The 20,159-nt window shown below is 34.9% G+C and overlaps 1 long non-coding RNA gene and 1 pseudogene across 2 annotated transcripts in view; one reads left to right on the top strand and one right to left on the bottom strand.

Moving 5' to 3' along the window:
- The window catches only part of LOC309844570, an 88,865-nt gene extending 69,121 nt beyond the window's left edge, over positions 1 to 19,744 (top strand). The window contains exons 3-4 of the long non-coding RNA XR_014300766.1: positions 19,285 to 19,402; positions 19,503 to 19,744. This is a non-coding gene — a long non-coding RNA (uncharacterized lncRNA). The remainder of the gene's footprint in view (positions 1 to 19,284; positions 19,403 to 19,502) is intronic.
- Positions 5,464 to 6,209, bottom strand: LOC309843447 (large ribosomal subunit protein mL65 pseudogene; annotated as a pseudogene). The gene has a single exon. The product of its transcript is annotated as a large ribosomal subunit protein mL65 pseudogene (transcript).
- Positions 19,745 to 20,159: the final 415 nt, after the last annotated feature.

The following is a 20,159-nucleotide window of genomic DNA, read 5'->3' as shown; positions in this document are numbered from 1 at the left end:
AAATGGGTGGGATTTTGATAGGGATTGCATTAAATGTGTAGATTGTTTTAGGTAGCATAGACATTTTCTTAATATTTTTCTTCCAATCGAGGAGCATGGAACATTTTTCCATTTCTTTGCGTCTTCCTCAATTTCTTTCATGAGTACTTTATAGTTTTCTGAGTATAGATTCTTTGCCTCTTTGGTCAGGTTTATTCCTAGGTATCTTATGGTTTTGGGTGCACTTATAAATGGGATTGACTCCTTAATTTCTCTTTCTTCTGTCTTGTTGTTGTTGTAAAGAAATGTAACTGATTTCTGTGTATTTATTTTATATCCTGACATTTCACTGAATTCCTGTAAAGTTCTAGCAGTTTTGGAGTGGAGTCTTTTGGGTTTTCCACATATAGTATCATATCATCTGCAAAGCGTGATAGTTTGACTTCTTCTTTGCTGATTTGGATGCCTTTGGTTTCTTTTTGTTGTCTGATTGCTGAGGCTAGGACTTCTAGTACTGTGTTGAATAGCATTGGTGATAATGGACATCCCTGCTGTGTTCCTGACCTTAGCAGAAAAGCTTTCAGTTTTTCTGCATTGAGAATGATATTTGTGGTGGGTTTTTAATAGATGGCTTTGATGATATTAAGGTATGTGCTCTCTATCCCTACACTTTGAAGAGGTTTGATCAGGAAGGGATGCTGCACTTTGTCAAATGCTTTTTCAGCATCTTTTGAGAGTATCATATGGTTCTTGTTCTTTATTTTATTAATGTATTGTATCACATTGATTGATTTGCAGATGTTGAACCAAAGTTGCAGCCCTGGAGTAAATCCCACTGGGTTGTGGTGAATAATCCTTTTAATGTACTGTTGGATCCTATTGGCTAGTATTTTGGTGAGAATTTTCACATCTGTGTTCATCAAGAATATTGGTCTGTAATTCTCTTTTTTGATGGGATCCTTGTCTGGTTTGGGGATCAAGGTGATACTGGCCTCATAAAATGAGTTTGGAAGTTCTCCTTCCATTTCTATTTTTTGGAAGAGTTTCTGAGAATAGGAATTAATTCTTTAAATGTTTGGTAAAAGTCCCCTGGGAAGCTGTCTGGCCCTGGGCTTTTGTTTTTTTGGAAATTTTTGATGACTGCTTCTGATCTTACTGGTTATGGGTCTGTTCAGGTTTTCTATTTCTTCCTGGTTCAGTTGTGGTAATTTATATGTCTTTAGGAATGCATCCATTTCTTCCAGATTGTCAAATTTGTTGGCGTAGAGTTGCTCATAGTATGTTCTTATAACTGTTTGTATTTCTTTGGTGTTAGTTGTGATCTCTCCTCTTTCATTCATGATTTTATTTATTTGGGTCCTTTCTCCTTTCTTTTGGATAAGTCTGGCCAGGAGTTTATCAATCTTATTAATTCTTTCAAAGAACCAGGTCCTATTTTCGTTGATTTGTTCTATTGTTTTTTTGGTTTCAATTTCATTGATTTCTGCTCTGATCTTTATTATTTCTCTTCTCCTGCTGGGTTTAGGCTTTCGTTGTTGTTCTTTCTCCAGATCCGTTAGGTATATGGTTAGGTTGTGTATTTGAGGCCTTTCTTGTTTCTTGAGAAAGACTTGTACTGCTATGTACTTTCCTCTCAGGACTGCCTTTGCTGTGTCCCACAGATTTTGAACCATTGTGTTTTCATTATCATTTGTTTCCATTTTTTTTTTCAACTCTTCTTTAATTTCCTGGTTGACCCATTCATTCTTTAGAAGGATGCTGTTTAGTCTCCATGTTTTTGGGTTCTTCCCAAATTTCCTCTTGTGATTGAGTTCTAGCTGCAGAGCATTGTGGTCTGAAAATATGCAGAGAACGATCCTAATCTTTTGATACCAGTTGAGACCTAATTTGTGACCTAGGATGTGATCTATTCTGGAGAATGTTCCATGTGCACTAGAGAAGAATGTGTATTCTGTTGCTTTGGGATGGAATGTTCTGAATATATCTGTGATGTCCATCTGGTCCAGTGTGTCATTTAAGGCCTTTATTTCCTTGTTGATCTTTTCTTGGATGATCTGTCCATTTCAGTGAAGGGAGTATTAAAGTCCCCTATTACTATTGTATTATGGTCCATGTGTTTCTTTGATTTTGTTATTAATTTGTTTATATAGTTGGCTGCTCCTACATTAGGGGCATAAATATTTAAAATTGTTAGATCTTCTTGTTGGACAGACACTTTGAGTATGATCTAGTGTCCTTCCTCATCTCTTATTATAGTCTTTGGCTTAAAATCCAATTGATCTGATATAAGGATTGCCACCCCAGCTTTCTTCTGATGTCCATTAGCATGGTAAATTGTTTTCCACTCCTTCACTTTAAATCTGTAGGTGTCTTTGGGTCTAAAATGAGTTTCTTATAGGCAGCATATTGATGGGTTTTGTTTTTTTATCCATTCTGATACCCTGTGTCTTTTGATTGGGGCATTTAGCCCATTTACATTTAGGGTAACTATTGAGAGATATGAATTTAGTGCCATTGTATTACCGTTGTAAGGTGACTGTTACTGTATAATATATAATGTCTCTGTTCCTTTCTGATCTACTACTTTTAGGGTCTCTCTTTGCTTAGAGGACCCCTTTCAATATTTCCTGTAGATCTGTTTTGGTGTTCGCAAATTCTTTCAGTTTTTGTTTGTCCTGGAAGCTTTTTATCTCTCCTTCTATTTTCAGTGATAGCCTAGTTGAATACAGTATTCTTGGCTGCATGTTTTTCTCATTTACTGCTCTGAATATATCACACTATTTTTTTTCTGGCCTGCCAGGTCTCTGTGAATAAGTCCGCTGCCAGCCTAATATTTTTACCATTGTATGTTACGAACATCTTGTCCTGGACTGCTTTCATGATTTTTTCTTTGTCGCTAAGATTTATAAATTTTACTATTAGATGACAAGGTATGGACCTATTCTTATTGATTTTGAGGGGAGTTCTCTGCACCTCCTGGAGTTTGATGCTTGTTTCCTTTGCCATATTAGGGAAGTTCTCTACAATAATTCTCTCCAATATACCTTCTGCTCTCCTCTCTCTCTCTTCTTCTTCTGGAATCCCAATTATTCTAATGTTGTTTTTTCTTATGGTGTCACTTATCTCTTGAATTCCCCCTCATGGCCCAGTAGTTGTTTGTCTCTCTTTTGCTCAGCTTCTTTATTCTCTGTCATTTGGTCTTCTTTATCACTAATTCTTTCTTCTGCCTCATTTATCCTAGCAGTAAGGCCTCCATTTTTTATTGCACCTCATTAATAGCCTTTTTTAGTTCAACTTGGTTAGATTTTAGTTCTTTTATTTCTCCAGAAAGGGCTTTTATCTCTCCTGAGAGGGTTTTTCTAATATCTTCCATGCCTTTGGGAGCCTGGCTAGAACCTTGAGAATCATCATTCTGAACTCTAGATCTGACATATTACCAACATCCATATTGATTAGATCCCTAGCCTTTGTTCTTTTTTTTATGTTGAGTTTTTCTGCCTTGTCATTTTGTCCAGATAAGAATACATGAATGAGAGAATAAAATACTGAATGTGTGGCAAAGACCCCAGGAAAATGTGCTTTAACCAAATCAGAAGAGACCCCAAATTGTGGGAGGGAGAAAGGGGATAAAAAGAAGTTCTGAAAAAAAATTTTTTTTTAAAGAAAACAAATAAAGAAAAAATATAAAAGAGAAAAAATATTTATATATATATTAGACTGGTGACTAGAACAGGGTCACCCTCTCAATTTTGGGAGTATTTGGTCTCTTAAAAGAAAATACTTCCCCAAATTTTAAAGAATGAAAAACATATATAAGGGTAAACACAATGAAGGGATGGAATATGTCTATAAAGATGAAAAAAAATTTTTTTTAATTTATAAAAATGGAGTTGATAAAGTAAGTTGTTTGGAAGAATAAAGAAAAAGAAAGTAGAAAGAATTTGCTCGGGCTGGAGACTAGAACAAGCCCAGAGCTAGATTTAGGGTATATTTTGATCTATTAAAAGAAGTTGTACTCCCAAATTTTTTAGAAGAAAAAACCCTATGTGTATACAAAAAATAAAGTTAGATACAATGAAGGATAAAATAGGACTATAATAATGAAGGTTCAATAAAGATTATTTTTTTAAATGAAAGGTATTGTTAAGATAGCTAGTTAAAAAAATGTTGAAAGAGGAAGGGGTAAAAGTAAACAAAAATTATCAGAAGAAATAAAAATAAAATCGAAAAAAATTAATTAACTGCAGTACTAAAGAATTACACGGAGAAAGCTGTGAATTCCATGCTTTGCTTTCTCCTCCTCTTGAATTCCGCTGTTCTATGTAAGTGAACTTGGTCTTGGCTGGATTTCTTGTTGGTCTTCTGGGGGAGGAGCCTGTTGTAGTGTTTCTCAAGTATCTTTGCCTGAGGCAGAATTGCACCACCCTTACCAGGGTCCAGGCTAAGTAATCCGCTCAGGTTCACTTTCGGGAGCTTTTGTTCCCTGAACGCATTCCATAGAGTTTTGGAGGATGGGAATGAAAATGATGGCCTCCCAATCTCTGGCACAGAGGAGCCAAGAGCTCGGGGCCCCACCCCTCAGTGTGCCCTCAAGAGAAAAGTGCTCAATCACTCCCATCTCCTGGCCTCTGGCCACGCCCCACGCTCACCCAGCCTGTGACTGTTTTAAAGTAACCCCAAGTTGATCGCTCACTCCTTGGCTCTGTCTCTGTAGCCAGCTTCCTTGCTCTAATACCTGTGAGCTCTGCGACACTCAGACACCCCCGAGCCTTCTGTGATCCCCATGTGGGCTTCACCCTGGTTTAGCCTCTGGAGTGATGTTCCTCAGTGGAGCAGACTTTTAAAAGTCCTGATTTTGTGCTCCATTGTTCTGCCGCTTGCCGGGAGCCCCTCCCCCCCCCCCGTGGTCTATCTTCCCGTCGCTTTGGATTCACTTCTCCACCAGTCCTACCTTTCAGAAAGTGGTTAATTTTCTGTTTCTAGAATTGTTGCTCTTCTCTTTGATCTTTTGTTGGATTTGTAGGTGTTCGCAATGGTTTGATAAGCTATCTAGCTGATCTCCTGCTACCTGATGTCATCTCAGCCTGCTACTTCTCCACCATCTTGACTCCAGGACAAAATATTCTACTAGGTAAATCATGAAAGACAAGGAAAATGGTGCCTTGGGCCTAAGTCATAAAGACCCATGAAGTTACTGAAAAGGATTTGAAATTTGTCTAAAGATTCATTGGCAACCACTAGAGGATTTTTAACGAATAATATGATATGATAATTTTGCATTTTTATTTTTTTAAAGATTTGCTTATTTATTTGAGAGCGAGAAAGCATGAGAGTGGGAGAGGTTGTGAAGTAAATATGACTAAAAAAAAAAAAAAAATAGGCCATAAAGATGTGGTCAAGAAATTTTACCATTATTAAAATTCCTTTTGTTTTCCCTTCAGTGAAATTGAAGTATTCCCAAAGTCCTGAATCAATTATTTCTTCCTAGTTTTCCAACAGCTGTCATTTGTCTTCTTTTTGGTCTGTTCAGTAGAAAATGAAATATCTGGAGGACATCATCATTAAAACCTTTCACATTATCTTCAGTTGTTTCATAAAGAGGCTTACTTTGTGTCCCCCAACATATATTTTTAGGAGGGTTATTTTGATCCCCTTGTGTAGTCAGTGCCAAAGTATTTAACTGGTAGCAGAAAAAGGAAAAGTATTTTCCATCTGTGATCATGCCATGAGGGACAAAAGGCCGAGTAATATCTGCTTCACTCCAAAATCCTTGATACAGAGCTTGTGCTCCAGTCCAAGCAAAGAGGTTTGCAATAGCATTAGCTCTAAAAATAACTTCTATCTGATCAACACAGTTCCATTTCAAAAAGCCTTTCCATTTTTAATTTGTCAGGTAACAGGTGAAACTGTGTGTGACCATAGCAGTATGAATCTGCTGTCTTTGAGCCAATAAATATGGTATATTCATATTGTCATTTGAATAATGGAAGTTTGTCTGGCTTACAAGTTATAACAGGGATTTTGACAGGTATAGAATAATTCAGTGGCACAAACTCTGGGAGTTGTTTGGATATTCGAATCTGGTTGTGTGATTTATCATTTATTTGGTATCACACAGCATCAATGCAACCTTTCTGATGACTACTAGAAAGAATTTCTTCACCTCACAACCAGTAAAATTGGACTGGATAAGGAAGGGAATGAAGATAGAAAAATGTAGGTAGAGACATCATAGAAGATACAAAGACCCAGAAATCAAACTGTGGTATAATAGAAGAAATGAAAGAGCAAATAGCAAATTAAATTTCGGTGTGAGAGAGGAATACTTGAATTAATTCTTTCAAAAGACATAACTTTTATTTTCAGCTAATGGTATGATCAAGGTATACCCATAAGCTTAGGTGTATGAAATAACACTAATGACAAGAAGATCCAGGAACTGAGAAGCCATATTATTGAATAATTTGTTCTGTTCCGAAGGATAAAAGTAGAACTTGGGGTAGAAGAAGTCTATGAGTGATGTGCTGAAAACTGGTAGTTAGAAGGGCATGTAAAACTTCATAAGTCAGATGAGAAGTGACTCAAAGGATCAAGTTATTTTTCTTTCATTCACTGAAGTCCATAGTTCACATTAGAATTTTTTTTTAAAGATTTTATTTATTTACTTGAGAGAGAGACAGTGAGAGAGAGCATGAACGAGGAGAAGGTCAGAGAGAAAAGCAGACTCCCAATGGAGCTGGGAGTCCGATGGGGGACTCCATCCCGGGACTCCAGGATCATGACCTGAGCCAAAGGCAGTCGTCCAACCAACTGAGCCACCCAGGCGTCCCCACATTAGAATTTTTTTTGAAATATTTTATTTATTTATTTGAGACAGAGAGAGAGAGAAAGAGAGTGAGAGAGAGAGCACAAGTGGAGCTCAGGAAGGGCAGAGAGAGGAGAAGCAGACTCCTGGCTAAGCAGGGAGCCTGACACAGGGCTCCATTCCAGAACCCTGGGATCATGACCTGAGCCAAAGGCAGATGCTTACCTGACTGAGAACCCAGGCACCCCTACATTAGGATTTATTTTTTGTGTTGGACAATTCCATGGGTTTTGCCAAATGCATCATGTCATATATCCTACATTTTGGTATAATACAGAATACTTTCACAAAGCTATAAATCTGTGCTTCACCTGTTCATAGCTCCTAACCATGTCCTTCCTCATTATTGTTTTAATTTGCCATTCCCTAATGTCATATGACATTGAGCATCTTTTTATAGACTTTTTAACCATCTGTTTATTTTTTTCAGTGAGATATCTGTTCAGGTCGTTGGCCCATTTTTTAAATCGAGTTGTTGGTTATCTTATTGTTGAATTTTATTCATTTTGAATAAAAGTACTTTATTTGATGTGTTTTTTGTAAATATTTTCTCCCAGTCTGTGGATGTCTTCTCATTCTCTTACACAGTGCAGTTTTTATTTTTAATGAAGTCTATCTTATCAAGAATTTCTTTCATAGATCATGGCTTTGGTGTTATATCTAAAAAATCACCATCATACCCAAGGTCTTCTAAATTTTCTGTGTTATCATCTAGTAGTTTTAGTTTTTTATATTAAATTTTCTTATGTGATCCATTTGGGGTTAATTTTTGTAAATGATATAAAATTTGTGTCTAGATTCATTTTCCTTCTTTGCATGTAGATGTCCAACTGTCCCAACTCCACATGTTGAAAAACTCTTTGTTCCATTTTGCTTTTTGACACTTCTTTATCAGACAACAGCTGACTATATTTGTATGGAGTTTATTTCTAGGTCCTCTATTATGTTCCATTGACCCATTTGTCTTAGCTATTATCACTTAATAATATGTCTTGAAGTCAGCTTATGTTCATCTTCCAACTCTGTTATTCTTCAATATAGTCTTGGGCATTTGGCCCCTTTTGACTTTCCTTACACATTTTAGAATAATTTTGCTGATATCCACAAAATAGCTTTTGATTGGGATTGATTGAATTCAATCTATAGAGCAGTTTAGAAAGAACTGACATTTTAACAATGTTGGATTTCCTATCCATGAACATGGAATATTTCTCCATTTAGTTTTTTTATTCATTTAATCAGAATTTGTAACTTTTGTCTTATAGATTTTCTGTGTATTCTGTTACATTTATTCTAAATTATTTCTTTCTTTTTGGGGATAAGGTGTTAATATAATTGATACTGTGTTTCTAATTTCAAACCCCAACTTTTCATAGCTGCATTATAGGGAGGGAAGATTCTCACCCTTAAAGGGTTTTATAGTATTTTTTACTAAGTTGGTAACATTCTCCTTTATTCCTAATTTCCTGAGAGTTTTATCAAAATGGATGTTAGATTTTATCAAATGTTATTTCTGCATCTATTAATATGGTCATGTGATTTTTCTTTTCTAGCTTGTTGACTAGATGAATTACATTGATTGATTTTTGAATGTTGAACAGGACTTGAGTATTTGTAATCAATCCTATTTGGGCATGGTATATTATTTATTTTTTAAAAATATGAGAATATATTTCATTGTTTATGTAAAAACAGATAATAGTAAATAATTTAAATGTCTGGCATTAACAGCTAAACACATTATTTCATCCATATGATGGGATATTATATATTTATTAAAATGACGAGGTCTATATTTGACATGGAAGTATATTCATAAGATAGTGCATAAGATAGTGTTAGTGCAAAGTAAGTTGTAAAATACACAGTGTGAACAGATTTTGTAAACAAATAGACATTTATAAATTTCACAAGAAAAAGGAAGTATATCCATAAAATATTAACAGTGATTATTTTTAAATGGTGATATGCATAATTAAAATGCTTTTACTTTTGAATATTTTTTAACTTTTCTGAAAAGAATATGTATTAATTGTGGAAGCAAAATGGGGGAAAACAGAAGTCTCATCCTGGTACTCCTATATATTTCTTTTTATACATTATTGGATTTGATTTGTTATTTTGTTAAGAATTTTTGCATCTATATTTATGAAAGATACTGGTTTGTAGTTTCTTGCGATGTCTTTGTCTAGTTTTGGTATTAGCACAATGCTAGCCTCACAGAATAAGCCAGGAAGTATTCCCTCTGTTTCAACTTTTTGCTGAGGTTGTAGATAAGTGGTGTCATTTCTTAAATGCTTGGTCAGTTTCCCAATGCCACCACCTGGGTCCTATACCTTTTTTTTTTTTTTTTTTTTGGTAAGATTATTGGTTGTCAATTCAGATCCTTTAAATGATATGCGCCTGTTCATATGGTCTACCTCTTTGTGTGAGTTTTGGTAAATTTTGGCTATCAAAGAATTGGCTCATTTCATCCAAGTTATCAAATTTGTGGGCATATAATCATCTATTATATTTCTTTGTTCTATTTTAGTATCTGTGGAATCAATAGTAATGGATCCTCCCACAGTTCTTAATATTAGTAATTTATCTTCTCTCTCCTTTTCTTGGTTAGCCTGGATAGGGATGTATTAATTATATTGTTAAAAAAATCTTTTGGTTTTATCAATTTTCTTTATCATATTCCTGTTTTCTAGTCCATTGATGTATGCCTTAATTTTTATTATTTCTTTTCATTTCAGGCTTTAGAAGACATTGGTCTTCTTTCTCTAGTTTCTTAAGGCAGTAATTTAGATTATGAACTTTAGGTCTTATTTCATTTCTAATGCATGCATTTGATGTTTTAAACTTCCCTCTAGGTGCACTTGGGTGGTTCAGTCATGACCAGGTCATGATCCCAGAGTACTGGGATTGAGCCCCACATCAGCCTTCCTCCTCAGCGGACAGCCTACTTCTCCTTCTTCTTGCAGCTCAGCCTGTTTGTGCTCTCTCTCTCTCTGATAAATAAACAAATAAAATAAAATCTTAAAAGAAAATAAAAGAATAATCTTATCTCTAAGCACTGCTTTTGCTTTAGTCCACAAATTTTGATGTTATACTTTCATTTTCACTTTTTAGTGTCTGCCCTGGGGTTTGAAGTATACTAACTAATCTAATACACTTTCAAATAACACTCTACCATTCCATGGGTAATGCATAATCTAATAGGATATTACCAATTCCTCTATTCCATCTCTTTTAACATTGCTGTCATTTATTGAGTTTATTCATAAATATAATTACTCAATGTATTTTTACTATTATTTTGAGCAGTTATTTTTTAGATCAATTAAGAATAAAAAATATTTTATCTTCATTTATTCCTTCTCTAATACTTTCTTTTCTTTATCTAAATCTGATTCTCTGACCTAACTGATCAAAGAACTTCTTTTAATGTTCTTTACAAGGCAGGTTTACAATGACAAATTCCTAGCTTTTGTTTGTGTAAGACAGTACTTCTCCTTCAGTTTTGAAAACTAATTTCACGGATACAGAATTCTAGATAGGTGTGATTTTGTTTTTCCTTTTAAATCTTTAAATATTTCACTGTATCCTCTCCTTGCTTGCATATTTTCTGAAGAGAAGTTCAGGGTAATTCATATTCCTCTTCCTCTATAGGTAGTGTTCCCCCCACCCTACCTTCTTTCAAGATTTTCTCTTTGTATTTGCTTTTCTGCAGTTTGAGTATGATATGTCTAGGCTTACAGTATATTGTTGTTGTTGCCCTGCTTGGGGTTCTCTGAGTACCTGGATCTGTGTTTTGTGGTCTGTCATTAGTTTTGGAAAATTCTTAGCCATTATTACATCAAATATTTCTCTTGTTCTTTTCCCTCTTTCTCTTCCTTCTGGTATTCCCATTCATGTTATTCTTTTTGTAATTTTTGTAATCAGTATTCTTGGATATTTTATTTCCTCCTATTTAAAATATTTTTTTTCTGTTTGCATTCAGTTTAAGAAATATCTATTGACGTATCTTCAACTTTACTGATTGGGTCTTTGTCATGTCCAGCCTGTTGCTTAGCTGGTCAAAAGTATTATTCATTTCTCTTAGTGTTCTTTATTTCCAAAATTCCCTTTTTATTCTTTCTTAGAGTTTCTTTGCTAACATTACCTATCTGTTCTTGCATGTTGTCCTTTTTTTTTTTTTCTATTACAGCCCTTAGCATATTAAACATAGTTGTTTTAAAGTCCTATTCTGATAATTCCAAAATCTCTCCCACATCTGAGTCTGGTTTTGATGTTTGCTTTGTTTCCTCAGACTGTGCTTTCCTTACCTGTTAGCATGTTTATACTTTTTTTGTTGAACGATGGAAATAATATATTGCGTAATAGTAACTGAAGGAAATAGGATTTAAGTGAGTGGTCCATGTTTTGTCCGGCTAGGAGTTAGGCTGTGTTTAACATTTACTGTAGTGGTGTCAGAGGTTTCAATTTCCTCTGGTGTCCTTATTTTTTGTTTACTCTGTTGTGTTTGATTTCCCCAGAAACTCCTTAAGGAGAGTTCATGTCTCACAAGTATCTTAGATGTAATGCACTGCAAATATACAAGAGCCCTGATGATGTGTGTGAGGTATTACGGAGAGGAAACATTCTATAATTATAATCCTGCAATTAAGTCTCCATTTTCAGGGAAAGGAAGGGCAAAATCCCTAGATTGTGACCTTCAGAAGAGCTTCCTAGACTTTTTCTTTCTCCACTTACATGAGACAGGAAGACCAGAGTGGGGCAAGAGTTGGTTTATTGCTCTCCCCCTGCCACCAGGTCAGATGAGGCTTTGATAAAGCAGTTTCCTTTGAAGACAGATCTTTGTTAAGGAAAACAGAATGTTCTATGTATTTCAAAATGGTTACTTTTCCCTACCTAAAGCACAAGAGGAGTTTTCTCCGTTCTTCAGCATGAGAACCTGGTAGGGTTCCTGGAGGTAAAATTAATGAAAGGGGAGTGGTGATTAGGATAATGGTTGGGCCCCACTAGTTTCAACTCTGAAGCTAGCCCACACTCAGCCTCCAGCATTTTACCAGTTACTATGTAAATGCTCCCACCAGTCTCTGGCTCCGGCAGCTTCTGCTTCCAGTAAATCCTGATTCTCTGTATTAGCCTGTCTCTCCAGTTTTGGGGAAGCAATTTACATAGTAACCTAAATTTTTGATTCATTCATTTTTGATTTTCAATTTTTTCATTTTTTTTCCCTCGTTGTGAGCATGGGAGTGACAACTGCCAAGCTCTTTACATGTCACGGTAGAAAACTATTGTTTTTTTGTTTTCGTTTGTTTGTTTGTTTTTAATCAAGCAAGAGGAATATGGAAGTGGTCATATGTGGCCAGAGGGATATTGCTCCATTTGCTGACCTTGAAAGTCTTTCACAAGAACCTATGAAAACTCTATATTGTTTTCTGAATGGCCTAACTCAGTACAAGAAAAAACGGGGAAGTGAGAGGATGCAGAGGAATGGATACTTAATGCATGCCTGTACTACTTCTAAAATATTAGCTATCTCAAGTGAACTTGTGGCAAGTATAAATCACAGACAATCATGATTGGATTCTGTGACAATATTTGAGTGCCAGTATTTCTTGTAATTAGAGAAATTCATATGCTTTAAATACTAGATGTGCAGGTGGTAGAAATAACACTCTGTTGAGAAAAATGTTAAAGTATGATCTTTATCCCTGTTTTGAGGGTCCCTTCTAACTGGACAGATTGTCAGTATATACATAACAGAAAAAGTATGCATGATCTAGTCATCTTGGAAGATCTTATTACAGCAGATGAGCATCAGCCAATTTATCTCATATCCCTAAACACACACACACGTACACACACACACATTATATATAATGTGTGTGTGTGTGTGTGTGTCTGTATAGAAATATATACATGTGGCCGTCTGGGTGGCTCAGCGGGTTAAGCCTCTGCCTTCGGCTCAGGTCATGATTTCAGGGTCCTGGGATTGAGCCCCAAATCAGGCTCTCTGCTCAGTGGGGAGCCTGCTTCCCCCCACCCCTGCCTGCCTCTCTGCCTACTTGTGACCTCTCTCTCTCTGTGAAATAAATAAATAAAATATTTTTTAAAAAGAAATATACATATATATATATACATATATATATATATATTTGACAATTTTTAAAACAAGGGATATAGACATGCAAACTTTTTCTACTCAAATATTTTATGAAATATTTTTAGTTTCCCCAGATAATTTAAACCAGCCAGTATCACATTATCAGAGTACCAGTTGGGATTCTTTAAATTACTCATATCTGCCCTATACTCTAGGGGCAAATCAGAATATTTTTTAGTGTACCATACTTATGAATTTATTTATGACATTATTTATCCAAAAATTGAAGCTCCTTTTTCAAGTCATAACTACCTCATGATGTCAAGCATTGATAAGAAAACATAGAGAAAAATAAAAATACTGTTCACATTTTAGGAGCACACTTCAGTTCTCTTACATATAACTTTCCTTTTTTTAAAGATTTGATTTATTTGAGAGAGAGAGGACAAGCAGCAGGGAGGAACAGAGGGAGAGTAAGAAGCAGGCTCCCCACTGAACAGGGATCCAGACTTGGGGTAGATCCCAGGACCCTGGGATCATGACCTGAGCTGAAGGCAGTTGCTTAACCAATGGAGCCACCCAGGTGCCCCTCTTTAAAACAATTTTTGATGGTATATATAATTTTCCTCACTTGAAAATAGGAAAGAAAAAGTAGTTATCAGGATATAGCAATTGCTATCTTAAGCTTGTCCTCCAAATAGTTTCTTTTTATGAAATGAAAGTTGAGAAAAATGGCACATGATATGAAAAGTCTCATGTTTTTCTTTACCAGTTTTCTGGAGAGATAATCAAAGGAGAACAATAGAAGCTAAAACTTATTTAACCTCCATACTTCACATATAAGGATAACCATGAAAGCAGTACAAATACTGGTTAAAAGTACAGACTTAAGTATAGACAACTATTTTTGAATTCTGGTTCTACTTATACTTGCTTCATGATCTTGGCCAGATGACTTAACCTCTGGAAGTCTGTATTTTCTCATTTATCAAGTAAAGATGATATAGGTCATTTTTCTCATTTGTCAAATAGATCTAATAGATTTGAGGTGGAAATTAATGTATGCAAGTTGCCATTTATATTTGAAAAATTGATAAAAGAAGTTAATAATATTATTGATATAGAATTATGGTAAGGAGTGCTTCCCTTATTCCCCAGGATCGGTGAATGTGCTATGTATGTACTTACACATCCTCTCATGCATTACTTGATAGGTCTTGAAAATTACAAATTAGATTTTAAAAAAAGATTTCCATCATTTTCTTGTTTTTTATAGCATTGTATCTTTAAATACCATTAAAAAAAGAAAAAATATTCTATTTGCTATCCAGTGTTTTTTATCTCAAGGATTCAACACTACTCTGTACTTTGAAAAAGCTACAAAATACTGTGGTCTAGAATATCATAAAGCTTACTTATTTTTCTGACTTTCTTAACCAAATCAGGTGGCTTCTCTGATTATGTATATGCAGATAATTTAGCATTTGATTTTCAAATTGAAGAATATGAACTTAATTTCTGAAACATTTATTACCTTAATATATTCACTGTTTGTCTAAAAAGAAAGCTTGAAATATCCTTTTCTCAGCTAAAAAATTAGATCATTATAAGATTGCTAAATTACTAAGCAAGCATTTGAGAAAATTACACAAAATATTAAACTCACTGCAACTCATCCATTTTATTTGTGTTGAGTGCATGGATATTCTTTCTCCTCATTTTATGCTACAATATAGACAAATCACATGTTTTAATGAATACAAACTCTATACTCCATATTATAAATAGCAAGAATTAAAACAACATTTCTTGTTGGGCTCTGAATCAAACATCTAATTTTGACAAGCACATTTTAATTTAAAAGATGAATTTCCAGGGCGGCTTAATAAAAACGAATTATTCCTTAGACCTTAACACCTTAATTATTTCTTACACTCAATTAGAAGATTGTTTTAGTTTAAAATCAATAGTTAACTGTATAATCAATAAATGTGATTTTCCAACACAATTTTTATGTAACAGATGAAATTTAAACCATTTAATTAAATTGCAACATGTACTTAGTTTTGACTTGCTTCTTTAGCCACAATTAGATAAGAGCTTTACTTTAAAATTTAGTGTTACCTTATGTTTCACAGCATAATCAATAAATATGTCTTCCAATTTTAGTTTTAGAAAATAAATTTTATTAAGAGACGTTATTTATAAGCTTTGAATTTAGCTTGTCTTTTAAATTAAATTATTACGTTTCTTATTTGTTATTTGAGTAGCTAAATCTAATTAAAAAGCTATGTGATCAAAATACTCTGCTGGAAAAAAAATAACTTGCTGGTACCAAAGAGAGAATTAAAAAAATGAAAACCCAGAGGAAAATGTGGTGTCTATAGCAACAGACTTAGTATAAATTAGAAAAAATCCATTCACCTCCAATTCATCAAGCAAAACAGTACACACAGTAATTAAATACCAATGGCAACAACAAATACGTAGCAGCATCTACTCTGTGTAACAGGCAATAGTGAACACTACCTGTCAGTCTAGTTGGAGAAAAGAGACCCACTTATGACTTGGTTAAAGAAAGCATAATGAAGAGCAATGAGGTAAAAGGTAAGAAATGTATGAAGACATACTGTGGAAAATTTTTAAAAAAGAAATTAACATTTATTGAATACTTATAAGAATTCAGGCACAGTGCTAAGTTCTTAAAATCACAAGATATATCTTCAAAACACCACTAAGGAAGCTAAGGTGTGGATAGGTCAGGGTGTAACATCTGGAGGCAGACAATGTCCACCATACTTTCATTTTGTGATGTCAGTTTTATCACCTAGCCAAGATGATGCTTACTTTCTCCACTGTACAGTTCCTATAATTCCTTTTGAAACTACTAATATTTGGGAAGACAATGCAAAACAATGTAAATATCTTATATCACATCAAAATTTTCTTCTAGATTTGGCATCTATTGATGATTCTTGCCTGAACTAATCTTTGCAATGATTGTGTGGTTTATATGCTTCACTTTATGCAGTTACGGAATGATGGTTTCCTAACACCAGCATTCTCTCTGCATTCTCTAATCAGCCCATCTCTAATGATCTTTTCCATGTAGAGCCATCACACCAAAAGATGTAGCAGGTTTGGCAGTAGTTCAGGTAGACTGATAGGAGAGCTGTAGAAAGGAATGGGTAAATGAGAAAGTAGATAAATGAAGAACAAACAGGAAAGTGAAGGTCAAGATGCAGTTGTCCCTGAAAGTGTTTATAATTAAGAAGAAAGAGAAAGTGCAGGAGATTTCAGAATATGCTGTCAGAATGCTAGGAGGAGAATCAAGGTAGTGATTACAGAATTCATAACACCAAGGAAAGTTCATGAAGGAAAGTTTGGTCAACAAACACCAAGGAAAGTTCATGAAGGAAAGTTTGGTCAACAAAATAAATATAGTTCTCGGGACCAGGGAAATAAGAAATGTCATTAGAAGTGGTGATCAATGGAATACAGTTGACCCTTGAACAAAATGGGTTTGAATTGTGAGGGTACACTTGCAAGTGGATTTTTTTATAAATACTGTATAGTACTGTAAATGTTTTTTGTCTTCCTTGTGACTTTCTTAATAACAATTTTCTTTCTCTAGCTTACTTTATTGTAAGAATACAGAATAAAAGGTATATAACATTCAAAAAATGTGTTAATTAAACTGTTTATGTTACCAGTAAGGCTTCTGGTCAACAATAAGCTATTAGTAGTTAAGTTTTTAGGGAGTTGAAAATTTAAGATAGGTATCTGACTTTGTGGGGTTGGCACCCCTAACCTGTGTGCTGTTCAAGGGTCAACTGTTTTGGAAAGTGGGAATTTTTTAGAACAGTAGGGTCAGATGCAAAATTGCAGAGGTTACAGCTGATAAGGACAAGAATGAAAATGCTGAAATATTGACATGTTTTCAGTGAGATAAAAAATTAAATTTGGTAACTTTTGCGTGGAATGGCAAAAGAAGGAGTCATTCATTTTGTTTGTTTTTATTTTAAAAGAGGAAAGGAATACTGTGTATTCAAGTAGGAGAAGAAGTTGCACGAAATAAACAACTGTGCAGGGCTGGGTATAGAAAAAAAGTCCTCACAAGTTAGGAAAGAATGGCATCAAAAGCAACTGATTATGGATTACAAAGATCGTTACACCTTTCCTCACAGCTATTTTTCTGCAAAATTATAAAATTGGGTTAAGGAGAATAAATCCAAGGGTATCCATCCTTTCAGTGAAGCCAAAGGTGAGTTTATCCATAAATAGTGTGTGTTGAAACAGTGAGGCTGGAAATTGAACAAAGGAAATAATTACTTCGGGGTCTTCAGTAGTAAATTAGCAGGCAGGAGAGTTGCTGCTGAGCCGGCCTCTGTAATGTGTGAAATCTGAGTGGTTATCTATCTTCCTTTGGGATTATTGTGTGATTCAGAACAAGAACAGAGAAAACAAGTACGAGATTAGAAGGCCAAGGATTTAGGAAAAAATATGGCAAGAAGAGGAATAAGATCAACATGAAGTTCAGGGTGGTGATGAAGTCTTAATTAGAGAATGAGTAATCGGGAAAATCTAAATAAATTGAGATATGAGGCAATTCCTTACTATTTATGTGGTTATGCTGCAGATGGCTTTTTACATTTGTAGTGTGTATGGTTGTGTAGGGATATGTAGTTATATAAACAACTAAATGATGTAATGACATAAGATGTTCTTTATCTATGAAATTGTGCTAATGCATACAACTGTACTACACATTCAGAGAGAAGGGTAATTTTAAGCATGGATAGTTGAGTCAATGACTCTTATGACTATCCCTCTTCATCTTCCCTTTCCTCTCCACTCTTTCGTGTTCTTCTCTTAATCCCCCATTCAGAAGAATGGCAAGGAGACCACAATGGCTAATTGGAGGCTACAGATTGGAATAACTAGTAAGTAACTTTGCACAGAAGATGTCCTACATTACAGTGGGAATAAAGAATTTGGAATGGTGAACATACTACCTAATACTGGGAGTTAGAGTTGATTGATACTCCAAATAATAATTGGTTTTGGAAAGATTTGGACTCATCATAGATTTGTTATATAATGATGGATGTCATTACCTCATTGGGAACTGTAGTCCATTAATTTTCTTTATGAGTTAGAAGAAAATAAATAAGAATCTCAGTTGGACAGACACATTAAATATTTGCACATATATTGAAAAACACAGATATTTGAATAGGCCAAATTGGGAATTAATTTTAGCAATTAAGAGTATGAGATAACTCACCTTAAAAACATTTTTTTCTTTTTGTAGACCAGGAAGTCATATTTATATTTGGTAACTATGTAGGTTTTTAAACCTTTAAGTAATTTTTAAAAAATCACTAAAAAATATCATTAGTCTTCTAGTCCAAAGACTTCTAGATACAAAATATAACTGCTAATTGCAAGCAATCCTTAAATATTATTATTGGTTTGTGGGTATGCTGGGGAAATGGTATGGAAAATTTTAAAGTTTAAAATTTCAAAATATCACATTAACATGTAAGGGGAAACATGGTCCTGTGGAGTTGACAGTAGTGACTGAGCAGTTCCTGATCTGAGCAGCATCCCTTCTTCCTACTCCCCAACTCAAATTCAAAAATAAACTTAAATGAGAACATCACATACACAGATACATCTCATATTCTAACAATTGAAAAATAATAGAACCAGCATTGGAGAAAGAGTATTTGCATACCATCTAGTGGTAGTTTTAAAAAATAGCAAACGTTTTTCCAGAATTTTTTTCTTTCAATAGAAATAGTGTATATGATTATATTTATCCCAAATAGAGACTCAAAACTTGTCATTTCACATGTTCAAAAACTAAGGTGAAGAGTGGTTTTGCTTATTCTTGACACACCCCAAACTACACTACCATCACGTCCAAATAACTATTTCATATCTTTCTAATATTTTAAAATGTATCAAATATTGTAACTTTGCAATTGCTCCATCATTTTGCCCGATATATATGTGTGTTCTTGTGCTCCACCACGTCATTAAAGGGAATTGTCCTTATGCCGAATTAAAATGTTTAAGTGAAAACTCATTTTTTTCCCTTCCAGTGAACAGCAAAATATAACAGTCAAAGCTTTTTTTTTTTTTTAATATTTTATTTATTTATTTGACAGAGATCTCAAGTAGGCAGAGAAGCAGGCAGAGAGAGAGAAGAAGGGAAGCAGGCTCTCTGCTCAATCCCAGGACCCTGGGATCATGACCTGAGCCTAAGGCAGAGGCTTTAACCCACTGAGCCACCCAGGCACCCACAGTCAAAGCTTTTATGCTCTTTCTGAAGATTGGGATCATGTGGAAAATAAATACAGTCACATAATAATTTTGTCTGGAGCACATGAACGGAGACCGAGGCCAAATGAGCAGCTCTTCAACTTCTTGTGAGTGATGTCACTATGCAGGTCAGTCATATGGTTTATCTCTGTATTTTTGGAAAAAATAAATTAACTGCTAATCATTTAAATACAAAATGAAGGGTTTGGGATTTTTTTTTTTCCTTAGGTTAATTTGAGGGGGAAGTGTCCAGATCATGGACTGCAGCCATCATTCCCAAAGCCAGTGCATGATGTACTGGCAAAGAAAGCAGAAGGCATTGCTTCCTGATACATGCAGAGTGTGTGGTGAAGAGGAGGTACCTGTGGCAATAATGCCACGTGTGTTCTACTGCCATAGGAAAGTCAAAGAAGATGGGGGAATTCCTAGCACATTCACTTGGAATGGATCTTGCTAAGAGAGGTAAGCTGAATTTTATGATGAAAATAGAATGGAGCACATCAGTTGGGGGCTTACATAATTGAAAGGGGAATCGGCCTTAGAGCTGAGTCTGTGCTGGGTACAACGTGTAGGGCAGGAGGTATTTTCTCTTTTTTCTGCTTAGAGCTCTAATTAGGGAAAATGAAAAGAACAGAATACGAAGATGGTCTTGCAACTTTGTGGTGTGGGCTGTGAACAGTTGAAACTTGGGCTCTACTCATTTTGGCTTCCTTCAAAGTTAGAGGCATCTGGCATTCACTTTCTTTCATAGGGGGTTTTGGTTCAACTATTAATTTTTGGAGTTGATAGTACACAGTAACAGAATTCTTTTCTAACATAGAGCCAGCTGAGGAACTTAGGTTACACAGGACCAAAAACCTATAATTGTCTTCTGTGTTCACCTAC

This window comes from Mustela nivalis (genome assembly GCF_964662115.1).
Source record: "Mustela nivalis genome assembly, chromosome: 11".
Classification (NCBI taxonomy): Eukaryota; Metazoa; Chordata; class Mammalia; order Carnivora; family Mustelidae; genus Mustela; species Mustela nivalis.
The sequence above is the reverse complement of the archived record's forward strand: the minus strand, read 5'-3'. Positions and strand labels throughout refer to the sequence as shown.